Genomic DNA, 22,709 nt, shown 5'->3' with positions numbered 1-22,709 from the left:
CTACGTTGAACGCCAGTTGTTGAACATTAGACACAAGTTTTCGCAATAGTACTTAGCACCACATAATCTTGACAGTGAGGAATGTTTAGAAGGGACTCCGAGCCTATTATGCGGTAACACTTACAGGACACCACTGAGCTACTTTAGTGACTCCGGTGGATCCGCTAGGGTGATGACGAGCTACATATGGCGCAGAGAGTACATGTATGTCACAATACTACATGTACCTCGCGTGGTGGGACCATAAAATTGGCTCTATTAGACTTTCTTTGCATGTCTGCTTACATTTCCGCATCGTCTGCTTACATTTCCGCATCGTATATGCATCACTGTTAAATATACCTATTCTAGCTGGTTGGGAATCAACAACATTGAATCAACGACACCAGCAGATACTTTAGGTTTAATCCTCTACTTGCTGCTTTGGCATGTTGGTGAGAATTTGTTGCGCCTGACGCTGCGTGCAAAAGACAAAGAAAAGCGACAGTGTCGTGTGATGACCTCATGATGTGGCGTTATGTCACGATGACGTCGTAGTCACGTCTTAGTGATATCGTGATGACGGCACCAACTTTAGCGATCTGCGCCGTCATGATGACGTCATATGGTGGCGCCATTACTGGATCATTTTTTGCATCCCTCGTGTTCACGCCGCCGACGCCGGACGTCAGTCAATTTTCGAGTTTGATGAGTCATCTGAGGCGTTTGCCTTACTAAATTGTTAGTAAAAGGTACAAGCTAATTTCGGAGTATATTCCGGGGCGCTTCTCCTGCGCTCTTACCAGGACAAGGAGTGAGTCGTCGGTGTCCCTGGGGTCCAGGTCTGAAGGCCGGAACAGGCCCGCGTCGTCAGTCTTGGGGACCTTCTCGTAGGCGCCCTTTGGCTTTGACGTCAGCCAGACGCCGAGCAGTATGCTGTCGATCATGAGAAACAGTACGATAACGACTATGCCGGCGCGCACTATCATCCGCTTGTTCTGACGGCGTGCCATGCGGTCGCTGGCACTCGGCTGAGCTGTCGACGACATTTCGGACGTCTGCGAACTCTGTGACCTCTCCGACATCTGTGACACCTCCGACATCACCGACATCTGCGTGTCATAACCGGAATTGATGAACTTTCAACCTAATCGAAGATTTAATTAAATTGGCCATACATGACGCTTGATGCCAAACACAAATGGCCACAGGTAAGGTGTCCTCTTCCCGAACATCGGCGACATCTGCGCGACGTAACCATATTTGAACTGAGCTCTGAACTTGAACGTCATTTGCATCAAGCAGAGAATGTTAAGTGCTCTTTTCTTTGACACAACCTTAATGAAAACCAACCTATAATGGAGACAAGGAAGGTATGGGGGCATTAATTGTACTGCTTTAACTGTATTTTAGTAATTATGATATAAATGTGGAGAAAGCAAAGTGGATGAAAAAGACAACTTGGCGACCGGCAGGGGCAAACCTGCAACCTTCGGATTGTTGGTTCGGTAAGTGCTGGCAGCAAGTTGTCTTTTCGTCCACTTTGCTTTCTTCACATTTATATCATAATTGCTACAATACAGTTAAAACAGTAAAATTAACGCCCCCATACCTTCCTTGTGTCCCTTATCGGTTGGTTTCCATTACGTTTTCATCATTAGGCCGTAGATGAGGCTGAAGACCTAAGAGAAAAATTCACGGCTGAACTCTCGACATTTTCGACATCTATGATATCTGCATTACTAAGCCAGAACTGAGATGTACTTTGACTTTAATGTTTATTTTTAACCAAGTAGCCATACATCGTGCAGGGTTGACTCAAGAAAAGAAGGATCGGCGGCACTATCGACACCTACGTTATCTGCTTGACGGGCTCAGAATTGAGTAAAACATTGAACTTGAACTACATTTTTTATAAAGCAAGGATGGACTGGACCACATGCAGCAGGTATCCCGAATAATGACAGGAAATCTGCCGCTGTCCTTAAAGGAAAAGCATACAATAACTGCGTAACCTCGAACACATGAGGCTGAAACGTGGAGGACAACAAAGAAACTACAGAAAAGTTAAAGACCTCGCAGCGTGCAAGGCGACGAAAAATAGAAGGAATACTGTCGAGAGATAAAAGGATGGCAGAATGTCTCGAGAACAGACAGGGGTAGCGGATATACTAGCTGACATAAAGGGGGAAAATGAACCCCGATCGACCGTGTAATGCGTAAACAAGAGAACCGGCGGTCAGGGAAACAGAATGGCTACGAAGGAATAGGAAGCGCAGTCGATGTAGGCGGCGAGTCAGATGGAGTGTCGAAATTAAGAAGTTCGCAGGGATGAAGTGGGATCAGCTCGTAGAAGAGTGGTTAAACTGGGGATTTTCGGGAAAGGCCTCCGTCCTGTAGAGGACCTAAAGAGGTTGTAAATGACGATGCCGTATCATAATCAAATTGTCACTTACATAGAGTGGCAGAGAACACAACTCCATGAAGTGCGATTTCAACAGGGATAAAATTGTTTGTTATGCTTAACCGAAATGTGGACACAACTATGACAACGTTTATGAAACGATGATCGCAAGGCAGTGCAAGGCAGACGGAAACCAAAATACCGGCCAGCCATGAATAATAGTGTAGTGTCCAATAACTGCGCAGGTTCAAACAGTGTTACTGAAGGCAACGTTTCTACCAAACGACTTGCGTTTATTAGTGACGCTTTGTTGAAACACTCTCTTACATGACGTTCCTTGTTCTACATCAAAACTCAGAGCTGGGCACATTCGTGTGTCTCCATCTTTAACAAAAACACAGCGCGAAAAAAAGACACGCGAGCTAGCGAACGACTAGCAGTGCTTGTACTAACCGTTCCCTTGATAGTCTGCGTCTTTTTTTTTGCGCTGTCCTGCCAGCCTTAATCACCTCAAGTCTCTTTGCAACTGCACACAACTACCCTGCTTTGAAAGCATAGTTGCACTAAGCACAGAGTAGCCCTTTACTATATTTGTATGCCTCTTTCTTGATATGGTAATCATCCAGTCCGCGCTTCCTTAGGTAAATTACCATTGTCGCTTAGGCTACACTTGCTTAATTAAATTACTGTCGCATCTTAGCGAACGTTAAAAAGCTCCGAGTACGTCAGCATCGTTCTCCTACGTCATCTGTCCTTATGTTTCACTTGGTGCTATATTGTCGCCCACTGTAGCGACGTGTAATTCCTTTTACTCTGTGAATGCGTCCTCCCGTCGTTGTTTTCTGGCAACGGCATCACTAAATGCTCCTAAGGCTGCCCTTGAACAGGCTTACCTGTGATATCTGACTTTCTTCGCCCATGTTGAATTCAACCTTGTGCGACCACCCGTGACGAAACGACGGTGTCCTTACGAAAATAGCGTGGCTTTTGTGGGTTGGCTGGGTACTTGGCTAAAGTCGGGGAAAACTTTCAGGAGCAGGGAGCGAGCGCGGCCAGGAGCCGGAACTAGCTTCTTCACGTTCTTCTTCTACTTGAATTAGCGGTGGCATCACGCTGGCACGTGCTGTGCCTGAGGTTTGTAAGCCGTTTTCACGAATTTTACAAATAGCATTCATCATCGATCATGAACACTGTTTCTATAGGGTCAGGAAAAAGCTTAAAAACGAGAACAGTAGTAACAGTAGAAAAACTCACAGGGTTCCTTAAGCACTCGCCTAAGACGACTCGAAGGCGAAAGCCAACTACTTCTTCATTTTCAGCGAAAGCTGTTATGGCATCACAAGAACAGCCGATTATGGTGCCTGCTTGACTGATTGAAAAACATTTACTTACAGAAGTTTTTGTTAGATTGTTTTTTTTTTTTTTACAGGGAGGATGGGGAGTGGTCCTTCAGGGGTCGCCTCGTACAAATTCTAGGCGTCGTAGTTGTGCACCACCGGCGCCGCCGGTGTCCGTAACCGCTCTCGTGCATAGTGATAAAAACGCCAGGCCTGCGCGCAACGCGCAGCGTGGTCACAGCGAAAGCTCGAAGAGCGGTCTTTCTAGAGCCCGTTCTAAACTCTCTTGGGGCGTCTAATACAAGTGCACATACAAGGCCATCAGTCATAATCACTACGCAATAAATCATAATTTTTGTGAAGTCGGGAAGCACCTTTGTTTGTTTGTTTGTTTGTTTGTTTGTTTGTTTGTTTGTTTGTTTGTTTGTTTGTTTGTTTGCTTCTTTGTTTCTTTGTTGCCGCAAAATTATGGCACTTACCCACTCTGGGGGATTGGCCAAGACTGCGTATCGTAACTTTTCTCTGATATCTTCAAGACTGCGTATTAATAATAATAATTATTAAAAAAACTAAATTAAAGAAAAAGATTGGAAGAAAAGAACAAAAACAGGGAAGTGACATCTAATGTATAAAAAAAAAATATGCAATTTTGAGCAGACCAGACAGCTGTATTCCTCTGACCCGAACAATTTGGAATTGGTTTCAGTTTAGACTGTTAGATTTCAACACATTTTTTAATTACTGTAAGAAGATTTATTAAATTGGAGATTAAAATAGGATACGTTTTGTAGTTTGAATGAAGTTACACACCGCATCGAATACATCCCCGAGGCAATGTCCCAAAACTGAGGCACCGAAGCTTAGTGCTATTTCTACAGATAAACGTAAATCTATTTTCGAAAATGGAATAACTAGAAGTCGCTTTCTAAGTAATGAATACCTGCGACATGACAAAAAATGTTACTATGACATTCTTCGTCTTTCTGCGGATAAGCGAGGTACCCGCTACGCATCTGTAAGGTATTATGCGCACTTTGTTGATGCTGCATGGGCCTGATGATGATTAAGAATTAAGGCTCATCACTTTGCTGTGGGTGGCAAGATTTAAACCACACACTCGTTGCTTAGTTAGCATTGTGTTATGTCAGATTGTTATTTTACTCTTCTGTCACGCTATGGTACATATGTTAACGCAATTCCTTGTTCGACATGGCGCCTGCATAGGATCTTTTTACATGGAGTTTCAAGCACCAGTGTGGCTCTGTAGTAGAATACCCGACTGCCGCGCAGAGGGCTCGGGTTCAAATGCCGTTCAATCCTGGAATTTTTTTTTCATTTCTTTTTCTTATTTCGTGCGTGGAACCCCATAACAGCTTTCGCTGTAAAAAAAATTCGGGATCGGGTGGGATTTTTTGAACCCTCACCCTTTCCATGGCAGTCGATTTTTCTACCACACTGCCACGGCGGCGCTTGAAACCACTTTGCAATGGCACCCCATACAGGCGTTACGTCAGGCAAGCAATCACGTTAACAGATGTAATACTGTGTGGCAGAACAGTAAAATAATACCACGCGCCACACAAAGCAAGTTGCGTATCCAGTGAATGCTTTAAAGCTTCCTACCCATTACACAGAGCTCAGCCGTTATTATTCATCGCAGGGACGCAAATAAAGCTTATCCATCCATCCATCCATCCATCAGCCACAGCATCAACACAGTGCACGCAACGCCTTGGAGACGCCGAGTTGATACCTCGCTTCTCCGCTCAATGATGAATAATGGCGTATTGAGTATTTCCCTACATCGCAAAACATGGTGACCTATGGCGTAGTGGGTACCTTGCAACTGTACTTGCCATAGTCGCCAGAAGAGAGTTTACAAGCAGCTCTATAAAGCCCGCTCCACCAGCTTTCGCTCTGGCTGCTCGGCGTGTTCCACGCAGGCCTGAGATTTTTTGTCCGTCTGAGTCGTTGTATTGACCCTCCCCCGCCCCCCTCCGAATGCTTTCTGTACCTAATGTGGTTTTGCGCTGCCTCAAAAATCGGACGCATTGCAAGCTTTCTCCATCTCACCTGGTTTTGCACTGCCTCCGTGATCGGCCCACGTTTGACGAAGCGACAATGTTATGTGATGACATCATAGTGACGTCATGACGACGTCACAAATTTTGGCGATCTAGGACGTCATCAGATGATGTTCATCTTATGCATAATTCGTGTGGACGCCGGCGGTCAATTTTCGCGATTGATAAGGCATCTAAGGCTTGCGCCTTAATAATTTATTTCTTGTTCCTGGTTATTAAGCTGCAAAGGGGTATCCCTGGGTCCAGGCTCCCATTCTGTGCTGTAAACCGACTGGCGCGGTCGGTTGGTCTTCGCTGGTCGTGTAAGGTTGTTACAGAAAGAGCGACTTCCGTTTTAGAGGGTTAGGGCTTGGGAGTTATAAGTTGGCCGGGTGGGTTAAGATATTCCCACGCAGAATTTTAGAGGTTAGAGTGTCTATTAGAGAAAGGCATCGGTCGGGGTGTTGTGTAGGGTATCTTGGTTGACGGATTTCAAGGCTGGGGAACATACAGGCTGGTAGCTGACACCAAGCGCGAGCATCTACACGACTTTGCTTCGCGTGATAGAAGGAAATTTCAACGAGCGGTGAGCCTCTAGTGTTGAATTATGTGTGCTTATGTGAGATCTTTCTCTTCCACTTTGTCTCGTTTGCGCTGGCCTTCCGCTGGCACCCAGTGGTTCAAACCTCGGCCTGTCACATGAACACGCTCACAGATCTTCATCTTATTTATACATATCCTATCCATGCCGAGTTCCCCAGGGTGGACAAAAACGAAAGAGGACGGATTATCTCCTCTTTAACACCTTCCTTTATTATTAACCTCGGAGTGAGCAACAAAAAAAATATCTGTGCATCCTGCCGGAGGGCGAGTTCGCTGACGTATGCCTCCATTTTAACGTTCCGATAGTGGTCACAGCCGCACGTGACATCCACGACGCACCGACGCGACGGTGAAACAGAAGGGGTGGGGGAAATGGGGAAACGGGACGTGGCGTCCTCTATCGACCAGCAGCGCTATCGATTGGCGCCGCGCACATCCGAGCTCCACGAACAAAAGAGAAACTGCGCCGGCGACCCACGTCCGGCAGCGCCGCCGGCTCCGCGGCGGGCGTTTGGGGAAGCTCTTTCCCGAAGGTGGCGGGGGAAAGCAGGCAGTACTGGGCAGCGTTGCCATCTTGGCGACGGCGCAGACGGGAGAGACGCGTTATCGCGCGGACCGACAACTCCCTTTTCGACACCTGCGTCTGCATAGGGATAAAACAAGGAAGAAGGGCTAAGGAGGCAACGATCTGCACCGGGGAAGAGAAGGAAAGAGGTCAGACGACGAGCGGTGGTACAACGCGTGCTCACTGACGAAGCAGGCTTATTCGTCGTCGTCGATTCGTCGGGAGAAGAGCCGGAGCCATGGTAGGGTAAACGGCACGGTGAACCGCAACGCCTGTAGGCACCGGCGTTTGCTCCCCTACCACGCCGACCTAGCTCCCCAGTCATCTTAGGCCTCTCCGCCAGCTATCACCCCGGAACGACTGTACGAAAACACAAGGGGGAGATAAGGGAAGGAAATACGGCAACGCTCATTTACGGTGACCGCTGGAGGAGAAAGGAGACCGAACACACAACCGCACACCACAGCTTTCGCCCTTCGGAACGACCCTTTGAAGCTTCGCTCGCACTGACCCACCGCTGCACCGCTTCGCATCCGTTGTGCTGCAGCAGTGCCCGTTCCCGAAGTTTTCGACGGAAGAGTGAAATCGGGAACTTGGGGATACAAGGAGAGTGAAGGGCAAGGACGTCTTTTGGTTACGTCCCACCTAAACCTCTCCCAAGAGGGACGGCGAAGTCTTCGTTTCCAGCTCACCACCAACTGCTCCACCAACTTCGAGTGTGTGCTGGAGGGACTATTTTTTGCGTTCTTTCGTTCGCCGCATCTTCTGAATCGCTCAGTTTCCATCGGTGCAAAAGAAGAGAGAGAGAGAGGGGAAGAGTTGCTTCGTTTCGCAAAAACCCCTCCTTTCCTTCACCGAAAGAAACCAAAGCACGCGTCGCATAGACACGACGAGCCAGCACTCCGACGACTAAAACGCAAGGTAAGCTCAGCTTCTTTTTTTCTCGCAACTTGGCTCGATTCGCGTTTTGTTCTGGTGCGCCCGCTACCCGCGTCCCTTGAGGGTCTCGTGAGCTTCCCGTCCACCGCGTCCGACGTCCGTGTGACGTATGTAAGAGCGCAGTGCCTGGCGCGCGCGCTTCACGCCTAATGGGCACGGCATATGTTGGCGCTTCGCTGGGCCTTCCCTGCACTCCGGGGACCCGATGAATGGGGCGTTGAAGCTGTTTCACTGGGAGACTACCGGCCTTAATGCAGGGTCCTGTCAACGTTACCGAAGTAACGTCGTGCGCTGACGTGTCTCTTACCACTGATAATGACAATGTTCACAAGCACGTAATAGCTACGATCTATTTAAAGTTTGTGTTTAGTTTTTCGGAAAACATAAGCCTCGTGCGACGCGCTTCTTCGCCGTTGTGGCTGCTATTTATGAAATCTTTACTTCACCCTTTACGCTAGCCATAACTTAGCTCATGAACTATTTAATAAAGGACTTCACGACATACATTATAAGATCGATTTAGCGAAAGCCGTTGCGATGAAATTTGAGGGCCATTAGACTAACGTCATAATTTTACAGTCCAAGAGTCACAAATCATTTTCTCCGCGTTATTTCGAAGGAACCAGTGTGCCATTCATTGCCTTGGACCAGGTGTCATCAATCAGATATCAGCACATTAAGTTCGTTTGCCAATAACTGACATCTACACGTTGTCTTCATTTACGTTCGTTTTTATTGCTGCGTGGTGACGCAATACGGCGTACTGCTTATCGCTGGTCCCGCTTATACTTCGAAACATATGGGGCGGTAGCGGTCACTACGCAGTATCCTAGGACAGCAGCTGTGTACGTTATCTGGACGTGTGTGCCTCGTACACTAATACGGTGGTCAAATATAACTCGCCGCTGCGATGTTGTTGTACTTGAGAGATTCTGGTGCCCAATGGCGTTGTGATGCAAGCAAGATAATCGTCGTAAGTTGCTTGCCCGAAATGAACATGAATAATTCAAACAGGGACTTGCAATATACACTGGTCTGTCAAACTTATTTCTAAAAGCTTTACTCTGACGCAGATCTCTTACCAAAGACAGCAAAAATCCTTCGCTTCGGGGACACGGATTGCAGCACCCTATTGTGAGAATAGTTGAAGTGAAATATTTATGTGAAATATAGGACATATCTAAGCGAAAAAAGCATAATGGCAACATCTGCCATCCAGTTTATTTCTTTATCATTTCATATTTCTAACTGTATTCGAAGCCTAGCTCCCTTGTAGAAATTTTGGCTTAGTCGACATGGCTACGACGTCAGGTTGCCTGGCATAACAAAAATATAAACGCGAGAAATGGCCCTTTAAAGATGACTCAGTCTATTTTATATCATTTTTATTGTGATGTGTTACTCTAAGAAGACATTACTTTAAAGAATATTTCCATTAAATAGGTACGAGATCTCATAAATTAAGCTTTTCTACCATTTCAAAACGCAAATGTGGCTAACGTTCCTAGTAAGAACATATTATTTTGCAAAAATTTTGATTTTCTACCTCCGGTTATACATTTGACGTCTTTCAATGTATGTGCAGTTATGAGAAAAGATTTTAGTCATCGTTATTGTTGTCTTGGTTTCTACATTGCTTTTCCTGGTCACCCATTGTCGCAAAAGTAGTGTTTTTGCAAATTTTTTTATGCGTAATAGTCGTAATGTCAACAAAATTGTCGAAATTGGCCTGGTCTACTAACACATGCCACTGTTATATAGATCTCATATTCAAGTGCCAATGACTGCAAGATCCCAAATTGACTAAAAGATCAGGGGTCGGTTGTTTCTACAATTTGTCAGGTGTCTTGTAATCAGCAATTTGCTTATAAATGTATGCGTTTTACTAATATATCCTTCTATTTTATAGTGCCGATACTTAAGTGCCATTGATGCCAAGATCCCAAACTGATGAAAAAAAAATGAGAGGTTGAATCCACAGATCTTGTATTTTACAAGCATTCTACTTCACCGGCCAGCCGGTTTCGCTTTCAATCCTTTGAGACGGTGTGTACAATATTGTGTACACCTCTTGTTTTTGCCATTTGTATCGACTAGGGGCTAAGAAAGAGCAAGATACATTGAGCTTTGGATGAATTGACTCTCCTGCATAATAAATTTGTCTTCATTTAATTTTATTTTCCAGCGTACTGTTGCATTTGGTCACTTTGCTAAAGACAGTACCATATTGGACGAGTCGTTCGGCGTGCCGCTTCCCGTGACCCACGTCAAAAGTGTCATTTTTCTTTGCTCAACATTGACATAACCGAAAACTAATTTGCGCTATATTTCTAGCCTTAGATTGCATTCTATTTCTGCAGAAACAAAGCATGAATGACTTCATATTACATATTTAATTACATAATAATTAGGAATGAGTACAATATTACACATGAATTAACGTATTAAGACATTATTTCTGTTACAATGTATTATCGAGTGCCATGAAATAGCATTGTATCAATTTGACGCATTTGCAGACATTTCTTCATAGGTGGCGTCTGAAAGGGCTAATATGTCCAACATTATGATTGGCTCAAGGTTCCTACTACGAGTTATTATGACGTAAGAAGTTTTCGTGTGGGCGGGTCCAGTTTTAAAAGAGCAGGTGTGCTTGCGCACTGAATATTTTTCTCTACTATAGTACGTTTGCACTCTGCGCAAATGTTGACACCCAACTACTTCTATGCCAACAAAAAAAAAATGCTTAAATTTAGGCTGCTCTGTATTTAGGGACAAACATAGCGTTACTTAATTCTGTGAAAATGCGCAGACAAACATATTTCCTTGCGGCACCTTCTTGAAATGTCGATACTGATCAGCACTGAAGAAATGAGTGCTCATTGGCAGTAGCGGGAACACTATCTCGTTTTAAATAGTTGAAAGCCAAATGAGGCAGTAATTTTTGGTGTAGTGAGGTGCTGCTGCTTAAAAGGAACATATTATCATGAAAACAAACTAAGAACTCTCGTTTTTTTCTCTATATGCGTGTTTGTGTGTGCGGTCATCAAGTACGGAAATACGAAATGTACGAATCCTGACGGTAGGGGATCTCACGATTTGTAATACTGATGTATGCGCCAAGACCTGAAGTGTATGCGTAATGCAGCTACAAAAACATTGTCCCACTAAAATCAATCGAGCGAAGCTGCCATCACGCACCATAACGAGGTTGTAATTGTTTTGTATTTCGTTATTTGCAGAGACTATATAAGTTAAGAGTATAGTTTAGTGAAGGACGCTTCTCTAAGGCACTATGTAGACGACTTCGAGCGTTGCGTAAATAGGTACTTCAGTAAATATGATTTTGTTTTTTAATTGAGCAAATGTGAAATGCATGTGCAGTCGTAGTTTCCGTCCATTCCAACCTCGACCTTGCGGCTGTCAACGAAGATTGTATGACTAAGATAAATGAATGACCGTACAGTAGTCACACTGCAATATATTAGTTAAGCAGCTAACATAGGAGCTCCGTCATCCTGTTGTTATATATGTACAGGCGTGAACAATGTAATATCGAACACTTAGTTTTTGTTTAAGCGACAATTACCCGTCATGTGCGCATACAAATCGGCGTGTCGATTTGCAAGGGAGAGCTTTCCGTTCAGAGAACTGCTGTTGCAAACACCTTTGTGTTTGGCAGCTGCGCTTGGCTACTCTGGCCATGGCCACTATGGCTTATTGCAGCTTCCCTTTCATATTGTTAACGATTGTACGTTGCGTGGCCGATCTATCTCAAGTTACCACTGCACTGCGTAAGAACTCAAGCGTCATCTTCCAATTTCTCAATCTCATCATTCGATCTGACATTCTGCCGCCATATACATTACTTTGCTTTTTCTGCACACGTGTTTCTTTTACTATGATTCCATGATCCGTCTCTTCTAAAAGTGGGAATTTGGGGCAATATGAACCTGCACTGAATAAAAGGCAAACGCGAGAAAGGTGAAAGGTGATTGTGAAGCCCGCAGCAGGGAATGATGTCTGAAGTGGGAGTGCAGCCGACTCAGGCTTCTGGAAAACGTTCACATATTGATGGCGATGAAGCAATGCGAATTCCTCGGAATTGAGTGCAGCCGACTCAGGCTTCTGGAAAACGTTCACATATTGATGGCGATGAAGCAATGCGAATTCCTCGGAATTCTCACTCAGAATTGTCATATGACAACGATATAAGAAAGAAGGCGTGCCGCCAATATAGGAATGCTTGCCATGTTATAGTTTTTTTTTTTGCACAATACAACTATGTGCGAGAGAACAAGAGCATTTTGAGGTTATTTAAGGTTCTCTTCAAATTCTGACACTGAAGTAACTGGAAAGCAGCGAAAAAGGTGGGAACAATCGGTCGGCCTAGTTTTACCGGGGTAGTTAAGTAAGATAAAACAAAAAGGGTCGTTTTGAAAAGGTTGTAATGCTTCCATTTGTGTTGTCATGTTATTATTAGCCCTCGAAAGTGGTTAAACTAATTTTGATCTCGACCGTAAAATGAGGTCAGTGGTCTCAAAATCCGCAGAGCACTGCACAACTATGAACAGGAAAGTTGTCTTTCACCGGACTTCCGTTTTCGAACATATGTCTTTCGGTTTGCTTACTAACGAATTTCTGTAGCTTCATGATAGAACACGAATTCCTGTTAGGGTATATTCGTTTCTTTTTCCGTTTAGTGCACTCACCCATGGATGTCAAGTCGTACATTTCTGGTAAATAATTTGCATATTTCTCGATAAAACTATAAATAAAGATATTTAATGATCCTTTCACGATTTCACAAATACAGGTAGATCGGCACACCGGGCAACGCTTCAAATGTCTAAAATATGGAAGCTACAGCAAGAGCAGCATTTTGTCTTAAGTGTTGCCCTCCCTAAAGCACTGAGCCCGTTGTTGCTGCTTCGCCTTCTAATTTTTCAGCCGAACATCTTCACGTGTCAGTCCTGCGTATTAGCTTCGGAGCACGGGCGTACGCATGAACCTTTTTGCCCCAAGTTGGCGGCGCTCCCACGAGTGAAACAAATCTCCCAGCCTTGTCATCCGCCTGCGAAATGGATTATCGAGTTCCTGATCTTTAGGGACGACTGGGACACGCGCACTACAGCGCTAATGTGCACTGAGCTTCGTGAGCTGGCGTAATGCGTGGAGATGTGCTATTACGCAATCCGCCAGCATCCACGCCATCCAGTCTTATCCGTGTGCTTCCAACGTGCTTCTCCTTTCGCTCCCAGCGCTGGCAATCTCCCAGACGTTTCACAACGAACCAAGCCTACAGCGTTAGGTATCGCGTCAGTGATCCTTCTCCTCAACACTGCTATTTTTCTCAAGTTTTATTTTGTTGACAGCAGCAGTAACTGTAACTTCGGAAGTGTTTAAAAGGACACTCAAGAGGAACAATGAATCGGTTTAGATCGATGAATTGTGCTCTGAGAACTCTAATGTCATTAATTTCGCCATCATAGGTTTATTAAAAGAGCAGAAAATGAAGCACAAAGTTTCATTTTTAAATTTCGCGCCCAAATCTCCCCGCGTGACGTCACGGATTTCAAAGTGTATTTATTGTGTTTTGGAGCCATTGGCTCAACAAAATTACCCCAAACTTGGTATGTTAAGTCTATGGCTCCCTGAGAGGACAATGTACCTTATTTTTACCGATTAGGAACTACTTTGTCCCTAGCAGGTGCCGTCAGAACATGTGACGTCACGGAGAATGGTGTGGAAACTTCAGTGACGTCGCCACCCGCATTTTGTTTTCGCGCGTTTACTCGCTCACTAAGCGTGTTCTCGCAGCAAGCGTGGTGTTTTTGATGTTGTGAAAGAGTACTTTACTAATATCAGAAAAATCGTTTTACTCTTTAATGTCCCTTTAAGCTGGGCGAGTTGGTGCGTTTGCGTCACACTACCCAGCGCCATGAACACACAGAAAGCTTAGTTAGTTGGTAGGTATTCATGATAAAAGACAGTACGCATGCAAAAACGGACACAAGAGAGAAGTCAGCAGAACGCTGACTTCTCCTCACTTCTCCGGACTTCCCTCCTGTTACTCTGTTTGCACGCCTGTACCGTTCTTTGACACGGACCAATAACCATGGCCTACCGGAGCGTAATACTCTTTATTTGCTCGGTGTGTGTGTGGTCACTGGTTTTCATGGGGCACTGGAGATCCCACTCCGAAGTCCCTGGCATCGCGATTTACTTTCGTCGATCCCGTACTCCCGCATCTGTCGCCGTACTGTTTGAAACACGAAGAAACGACGTCTGGTGGTCGGGCATCGTATTGGGCAAACGACCAATCCTGATCGATTTCGCCAAGCACATTTATTTCAGCACCTCAGGCTTCGTCCTCGTAAATGAAGCAGAAGCAAGGAGCCGATAACGGTACTGAGGATACACAGAAGGGGGCCGCAGTGAATCCGAAACCAAGGCAACGGCCGAACGGAGTCGATCCATAAACGAGCTTCTGTCGTCCCTCGCCCGCTGCTGACATTGAACGCTTTGCGGAGCACCGTGTGCTCTTCTGTGTCCGTATTTTTTATTGCTTTTATCATTTCTCTTTCCTCTTTTCCCCGCGAGCACCCAAGCATAGTTATGGAGCGAGGGACATGGTCCCTTCGTATTGGCTCTGTAGACAGGAGTGGACGACTGTTCCGTATTGATAGACCAATCGATGCCAATCTTTTATATGTACATGTTCGGCAATCGACAGGCGCATCTAACTATCCCCGCAGTTTCCCGCGGAGATTACTTTTTATAATGAATGTTTTACACCGCTGTGTGTTCTTTGCATGTGACGTGCAAAACATCAATTATTGTCGGAGCGCATGTCATTTAAAAGGGATTAGTACCTGTATGTCGAGTTTCAACTCTGAGAAAACATCCTAGTTCTGCAGTCCTAATGAACCTAAACCTAGGGGCCTTATTAGACGCTACGTTCTACTTACAAAGGCACTGGTTCAACAAAAGATCAATCCGCACGTCGTTAGGCTTGACTGTTTGTAAGTTTTCTGCGTAAGAAAATGCGTCTTATTCGAGATTTGAGGCGACGTGCGCAGGAATGATCATTCTGTCTTACGGATACATTCTATTACAAGGTTCATGTATCACAAATTACAATTTATGGAAGGTATTAGCGATGGCCGACGCTTCTTTTCCAGTGTTCCTCTGTCGAAAACAGGATATTTAGTACCAACTGCAGCAGAAGCGCTTAAAGCCGTGCAGGCTTCACGTTACTTCATTAATTTTTATGATGTAGGAGAGTACTCTGATAGCAGAGTTTTTGCGTTATTTTAATACAGCTATTTAGGCATAGTGATGGTTTGCCATGGCAAATTAATCAGACTTCTTGCGGATACTAATATTCAGTTTTCTTGGACGAATTAAGCAATACATACTTTTGCATTTTCAATTACTGGGTACTAAAAGTAGAGAGACTGCCATTCACTGAAAGCATGGTTTAGCGCGATAGGACAGAAAACATTGGGCAAAAAAAAAATGTGATCAAGGAAGCATTCACTGCATTCAATTCGTTCACTGAAGATGCTTAAAGAGTTGCAATGGCAGGAAAATTGTGTGTCCGCCAGTGAACGTCAACGGAAGCAAATGAAGTGCTCTAGTTTGGTCTTCGCTTATGCATCTGTAAGCGTGTTCATTTTACATTGACAATGACCAATCAGGTAGCGCCTAGTAAACACCAAATATTTCGAGTGTTATCCCACGTAAACGGGCGCATCCTCTGGACCGACTCAGAAGCTTGAGCTTGGATTATGATTCAGCGAGGAGCAGCCGCGTAAGAATGCAACAAACCCATTGTGTTTTTTGTAGTACATGCATTGAAGTATTGCATAGCAACGCTTCCCAACGCTGCTGTTTATTCCAAGAAGAAGAAAAAGAGCTGTCGTGTCGCGTGGTCTCTGTCGCGGTTTTTCGTTTTTATTTGTTTTTGTGAGGGCTGTATCTTTGCTATTATTAACAAAGCCTAACTAAATGAAAATTACTGTATTTGAACTTATTATTTTTCCTCTTAGCGGAATCAACGCTATAAATTAACTGTCTACGAAGCTTATTGAAATATTGGCTTCTCCCGAGTGCAAAACAGCATTCTTTTTATCTCTTTGTGAAGATAACGGCCCTCGCCAGTCTGATTGCGATTGGATAAAGGCTGTGCAGTAACGTGCTTTTCAGTTTCTTTTTATATTTTGGTGGCATTTGGAAACATGCCCTGTCGAGTCCCACCAGAGTCCCACCATGCCCCACCAGAGGCAATGCTGCCACAGAAATCAATACCGCTTTCATTTAGAAGCTGGCTTTTCTGCAAGAACACGCTGCATACCACGGAACATCTTTTCCATTACATAAGGTGCGGTCGTCTTCTGTCATAATGTTGTGCCTTCTGGTTGGTTTTAACAAGGTTACGGTGGAGCAAAAAGATTTCTTGTAGCCTGCATGCCTCTGGCTTTCGATGGTGATTTTCAAACCCTAAATGTGTTCTCCGCAGCATCCTTATGGTGGATGTTAGTCTTGCCACGTCGTGATTGCTACGATAATACCCCGTACATGCAAAACGTACCTTTTTCCCCATTAATAATGGACATCTACCGACACGTCTGTCCCCTAACGAACTAAACTGTCAGCTGCGATGATGTCCTCACCACGGTGTTGTCCTCACATCCTCAGCAGTGTCAGCGAGATACAACTACGCCACAAGCCAGCTATTATAAGACATGAATAGTAGCACTGCGAATCAAACTAGTATTATCTGTCTATTCCTGTGTGTAACTGATGGTACGACAAAAGAAAAAAAGTTCCCGATGATTACAATACTGCATAATGCGAATTCCGTGCGTAGCTGTTTCGGTGTTTTCATTTTGCGATAAGTTCAGCAAATGCGCATGCGTCAGGGCGGCGCGGCGCTGCGCGAATGGGAGTATTGAATGCTCGGTTTTCGCGTCAATGTAACGTAGCGAACCGGCGTCTCCAGTTTCCGCCGCCGCTGACTGAAGCGAACGCTGCGCCGGGCTATAAAGGGCCTGAAGAGTCCGCTAAAGGGTTCCACACAGAAAGTGTCCCTTCGACCAACGCACTTATTCTTCTCCCAAGCCTCGCAGGTCAACCCAGTATCTCGTACCCGTGCTCGAGAGGCATGCGTTGCGCTGTCGCAAGAAGCGTGAGCACGCACGTTGCATTGCAGACGCTAACACAGCGGCTCGCTGCGCTCCGCGTTCGCTCTCTTTCGTCACCGTTCGCTCTATCGGTTACGCTGACGACAATGGCGACGCCGGTCAGTGCAGGAGCGGGCACCTAAGAGCTGCGCTCTAAAACATTCGCGTTTTCTTCCGGCGGTTTCCCTGATCTACATCTTTAAATAGACTGATAAAGGGTGTTTATTCGCGCAAGAAACAGTGTTCTTGAAAGGGCGCCAAGAAATACCACGTTCTGTGTAAATACCACGGACAGGTGTATGTGGCCATACCGGGGCCTAAAATTTTGGCTGCAACTGCCTTGAAATGTATAAAAATATAAAATTGTGGCAATCCTGTGTGTTTAGTACAAATAGAGAAGCATTTTGAGCACTATATGTACTCTACTATGGGAGGGTAGCAAGCCGTCTCGGTTACGGTATCTGGCATAAAGAAGACTGTGTTTAGAAACATTTGTTCTATCACAGACGGTTAACAACGATAACAATTTAACGTGACGTTTTCTTGCTAGAAATACGTTCACGAGAAACGGAATAAAGGTAAAGACATACTCGGTAAAAGCACAATTTTTGACCAAGCGTGGCGCTGTATTTACCTATGCCATATAAAATAAGGACATTCTGCCGTAAAGGGCACAGAACGAAGCTGAAAACTTAAGGGTTTTTTTTTCTGGAGTAAAATAGTGTTAATTGAAGTAAAGACACTAGGCCAACGCTAAAAAAAAGAGTAAAGGTTTTTTTTTTTTCGAGCCTGGTGGCACACTTATCACCGCCCCGTTATAAAGGGGACGCTCATAGCATCCATCCATCCATCCATGCACCTCACAACAGTCCCTGGGTGCACACGGGTGCAGCTACGTGCTGTACAAAATACTGCAACCGCAGCACCGGCCTCCCGTTACAGTCCTTGCTACGATCTACGAGGGCTCGTGGTTTTTAGCGCACTGCTTTTAGTTAGCACGCCCAAGACTATTCTTACACCAAAGAGTGACTCTTGTCTCAGAAACATCGCGTCACTGAAGGGGATGTACTGTAGAATCTCTGTAAATCTGTGAATAATCAGGCGGAAGCCTTAGATGCCTCCGATCCTGGAGGCAGTGCAAAACCACGTTAAGCGCAGAGAGTTTTCACAGACGAGGGGGGGGGGGGAGGCCCAGGATCAACACATCGACTGAAAAGAAAAACAAGAAAGCCACTTTCGCGTTCGCATTGTCTTAGGCAAATGCGTAAGGGACCCTGTGAGTTCCTGAACTTGTAAATTGCACGAGTTTCGCTAAAATTAAGAACACAGCCTGGAAAGTATTTGCTCATCACGCTGTGTTACAAAAATTCGTAGGCCCATGTCTGTTTCTTGCCGGACTATTCACGCAGCGCCGTCAATGCAACAACATTGCCGTGGCTGTGCGACTGAAAGCTGGCTTCTCAGCAATTACAGTTCCCATGCAACGAAGCACCCCGTGTTGGGCTTAACCTCAGCCTGTAGTTCCTAGCGTCAGCAGCGGACAGCGACAAGCCCTCTCTAATTAACGACCGGCACCAATTGGGCCTGTCGTGTGCCCAATTTGCAGGCCGCGCCGGTCCTCCTTGTTTCTATTCATGGTGCTGCTTGTTATTTGTTTGTGTTTTTTGTTATCATTTTCTGTTGCCTTTGAAGGCTCCAGAGGCCTGGCAATTGCGTTAATCTGTTTGCCGCTCGTTTCTCGTCCAAAGCAGATCGTTTCATAGCTGCGCATTTAGTTATCTGTCGTGTAACGCTGTTTGATTTGATTTCTCTTCGTGACAAATTATATTAATGCGAGACAACTTCATAATTATCGTTTGTGATGACTAACCCCGCCACGGTGGTCTAGTGGTTATGGCACTCGACTGCTGACCCGAAGGTCGCGGGATCGAATCCCGGCCGCGGCGGCTGCGTTTTGGATGGAGGCGGAAATGTCTGAGGCCCGTGTGCTTAGATTTAGGTGCACGTTAAAGAACGCCAGGTGGTCGAAATTTCCGGAGCCCTCCACTACGGCGTCTCTCATAATCATATCATGGTTTTGGGACGTTAAACCCCAGATATTATTATTATTTGTGATGACTAACAAAGTATTTTTCGAAGCATCTTGATTGTCTTCTCTGTCTATGAGATTTGTTATCTGTATTATCATTATTTGTTTTGAAACCAGAGCGATACGTTTTTAAAACGCATTATAGATCTGTCTCTTTCTACCCATCTGTAGATGTAATAAAACTGTCTTTAAGAAAATAATTAGCATTCACGTAGTAAACCACTGACTTCTTGCAGTGATTTTCTTAAATGAACAAAGACAATGTTTTCAAAATTACGGAAACTTAATCACAAATAACAACACATTATAGATACTGCGATATATTGCTTGGAAAGAGAGAGGTGAAGATTAAGGCCGGGAGATTAACAGATATTTGCATCCGATCTGCTACTCTGCCCTGGGGAGGGAAAATGGGGTTCGGAAACATGTTGTAGAGCCAAAGAAAAAACAAGAAAAGCTAAATAAAATTAAATCCTAAGAAAAAGAAAGCTTCAGTTAAATGGAGAGCATCGATTTGCACACGGAACAACAATAAATGGTCACTATTTAAAATTAGTAAAACTTTCAGGGTGCTGCATAAGTACCTTAATCGAATGACGCAGCTCCCCGCTTTTATAAAAGCCCCAGCAAAAGTGGGAAAGTTGTTTTGGATTTGCAACAATCTTTGAGAAGCGCTACGGCCAGAAGAAAAAAATAATGAAACAATTTGACAGAACAAGCACTGCGTTCTTTTTGAATCACGTACGTTTAAATTTTACGATCTGCCGTCATACCAATCGCGAGTGAATTGGTCTTAACTTCGAATGTGTTCAATATCGAAGTTAAATTCAGAGAGAGAGGGAGGTTAGAGGCAGGGAGATTAACCAGATGCTAGTATGCTACCCTGCAATGGAGCGGGGAAATAAGGGATTGGAAAGAGAGAAATTAAATTCAAGGCTCTGCTCTGGCTTATAACAACGAGGATTCATACATATGCCTGTCGTATTTTTTTTTAAATATAGACACATAATATCATCTTGCAGTTATGGCGAGCGCGGCAGTTTTCGTTCATAATGCCGAAGTTATGGCGGTTCTGTCATCGCGTGTGGGGGGCCATATACTAAATCACGGGCAAATTACGTAAACGCCCGCTCGTTGACCTTTTCGGAGCACTCGAATGAGTCCCTGCTATGCAGTTTAATCAGGGCATGCGCCGTGCCTGGATCGAGTGTAATGAAATTATGCAGCTAAGGGTTCTTGCCGTACAGAGTCATCGACGTCATTCTTTATTGCGTTCGCGCATGCGTATAATTGTGTTTGCTTGCTTGTCTTTGTAAACGCGCGTTCTTGTGTAATCCACCGATCGTGCAAGTTTGTGAGTGCCCAAGAGATTGGGTGCGTGCGTATGTGTGCGATTCTATGAGGGTGCGCTTGAGTGTTTGCCTAAGCGCGGTCGAAAGTGCGAGATTTGTTGTGCGTTAATATTGTGTGTGTGTGTGTGTGTGCGCGCGCGCGTGTGTGTGTGTGTGTGTGTGTGTGTGTGTGTGTGTGTGTGTGTGTGTGTGTGTGTGTGTGTGTGTGTGTGTGTGTGTGTGTGTGTGCGTGCATATACTAACTTGCGCGAGTTAAATGCCACGTTTTGTGCGTCTAACGAATGAATCGTTGTACCTGCCTGTCACTCGATTGATTGAGGAAAACTTAATTTGGACTGCATTTTTGAAAGAGTGGCTTGCTTTATTTTAATCTTCTATTTGTTAGTTTTCGAAACTATATGACATGTACTGCTGATGACTAATTGGCCAAGCTTTTATTTAAAAACCCAAAGGAGCTCTTGTATCTTAAAAACGCGAATAAAAACTAGGAATAAACTGCATTTACCCTCTTATAAGGGAACGGCATTTAATTGGCCTTGAAATAAGAACATGAAGAGTTCATGATTGCCCATTATGAAATTGTGTCAGAAAATTTACAGAGTCACTTTTCAGCTGCGCAGCTTAGTCTAAAATGGTGTGCAGCCTTAAATATTATATTTGTTACACTTCAGTAAGCTTTATAAGATTGCTTATTCATATCAATGTTAACTCATCAGAACTTCTTCTAAATGTCATAAAAAATTTTAACCAGTGATCAATTACTCAAGCGATGGTAGACGAGAGATTTCTCGCATTGCTGAAAGCGTTCGCACAGCTGGTGTGCTCAGGTAAACTAATCTTAAACTAATGACGCTCCTATCCAACCAAAAGGTAGAAGCTCTCGATAGACACTCTGTCGCAACAGCTCTTGCTTGCTGTTTGTCTGGGAGCCGCTGATCCGAGATATTGTAGCTGGCAAATTTTTTTGGCACATTTCTTCATATTTTGTTTCACCACACGGGCCTCACCACTACGAAATATAGTGCATCCTATTCAGTCTTTGCTCAACATACAATCCTCTATGTTCACCAGAGAATCAATGAAAATACAAGACTCATTTACCAACTTTTGCGAGAGAAGCGACATTTTTTAGGTTCTCAGCGAATGAATAAAACGGATTACTAGCATTTCAAGGGTTTCGTCATCTGAAGGTTATAGGAGCTGCCGTCCATGTCCAATACGCCTTGTGTAATTCCAACGCATTGCACGTTGTGCATGCCACACTATTGTTATGTAACTTGCTAAGGCTGCATCAGTTTTAAAAAAGAGCAGTGTTTTGTTCACGCCGTTCTTTGCATCTGAGTTTTAAACTTTCAGTAGTGTGCTGCATGTCAGTTTTGAATACTGTATAACTTATTTTTCTTGGACACATAATCTGTGATATTAAATTGACTATCAATAATAATTATACTGAACACAATGAATAGTCAATAGAAACAAGAGAGCATATCTGTAAACTTTATTGTGAGAGTAAAAATAGATGGGTTGAGTTAGAGAGCTGCTATTTTCCTCCGGGACTCACGAATATGCTCAGAATATTGCTTTAACTGCATAATAAATGAGTGCTGCACTTGTAATACAGAGCACAGGTCTCTCTTAGGAAAGCCTGTGCCATCCGTTCTTTACCATAAATGATCATGAAGAATTTGTTTTGGTTTCTATTGGTGTTCTGTTCCCTTCAAGAGCATGCCACTGCAACGAACTTTAGCGCACCACGAAAAGAGTTGGCGCATAGTGCAATGTCTTCCAAGCAGCTCTTATTAAAAGGACACTAAAGAGAAAAACGATTTTTCTCACATTAGTAAATTACTCTTTCACAATCCCAAAATCACCTCTCTCGCTGCTAGAAGACGCTTAGTAAGCAATGAAACGTGTAAAAAGAAAATGCGGGTGGCGACGCCACCATGAAATTCGTGCGCCAAACGTCATGATGTCATAGATTTTGACGGCATCTATTAGGCCCTCCGTAGTTCCTATTCAGTAAAAACGAAATACAATGTCCTCTGAAGGGGCTGTAGACTTAACATACCAAGTTTTAGGAAATTTCGTTCTACCAATGTCGCCAAAATACGTACGAAGAGAGAGAAACAACTTTATTGACGGCATAGCGAGGTCGTTGAATTTAGCTTGCCGGTGGTTCGAATGGTGGTG

General features: G+C 44.4%; 1 protein-coding gene across 1 annotated transcript in view; it reads left to right on the top strand.

Annotated features, from left to right (window-relative positions):
- The first annotated feature begins 6,908 nt into the window (after window positions 1-6,908).
- LOC119401832 (synaptotagmin-1) overlaps window positions 6,909-22,709 on the top strand; it is a 143,624-nt gene continuing 127,823 nt past the window's right edge. Inside the window, exon 1 of the mRNA XM_037668823.2 lies at window positions 6,909-7,872. The gene's annotated coding sequence lies outside the window, so the exon portion shown is untranslated. The remainder of the gene's footprint in view (window positions 7,873-22,709) is intronic.

Source organism: Rhipicephalus sanguineus, chromosome 8, assembly GCF_013339695.2.
Source record: "Rhipicephalus sanguineus isolate Rsan-2018 chromosome 8, BIME_Rsan_1.4, whole genome shotgun sequence".
Lineage (NCBI taxonomy): Eukaryota > Metazoa > Arthropoda > Arachnida > Ixodida > Ixodidae > Rhipicephalus > Rhipicephalus sanguineus.
The sequence above is the reverse complement of the archived record's forward strand: the minus strand, read 5'-3'. Positions and strand labels throughout refer to the sequence as shown.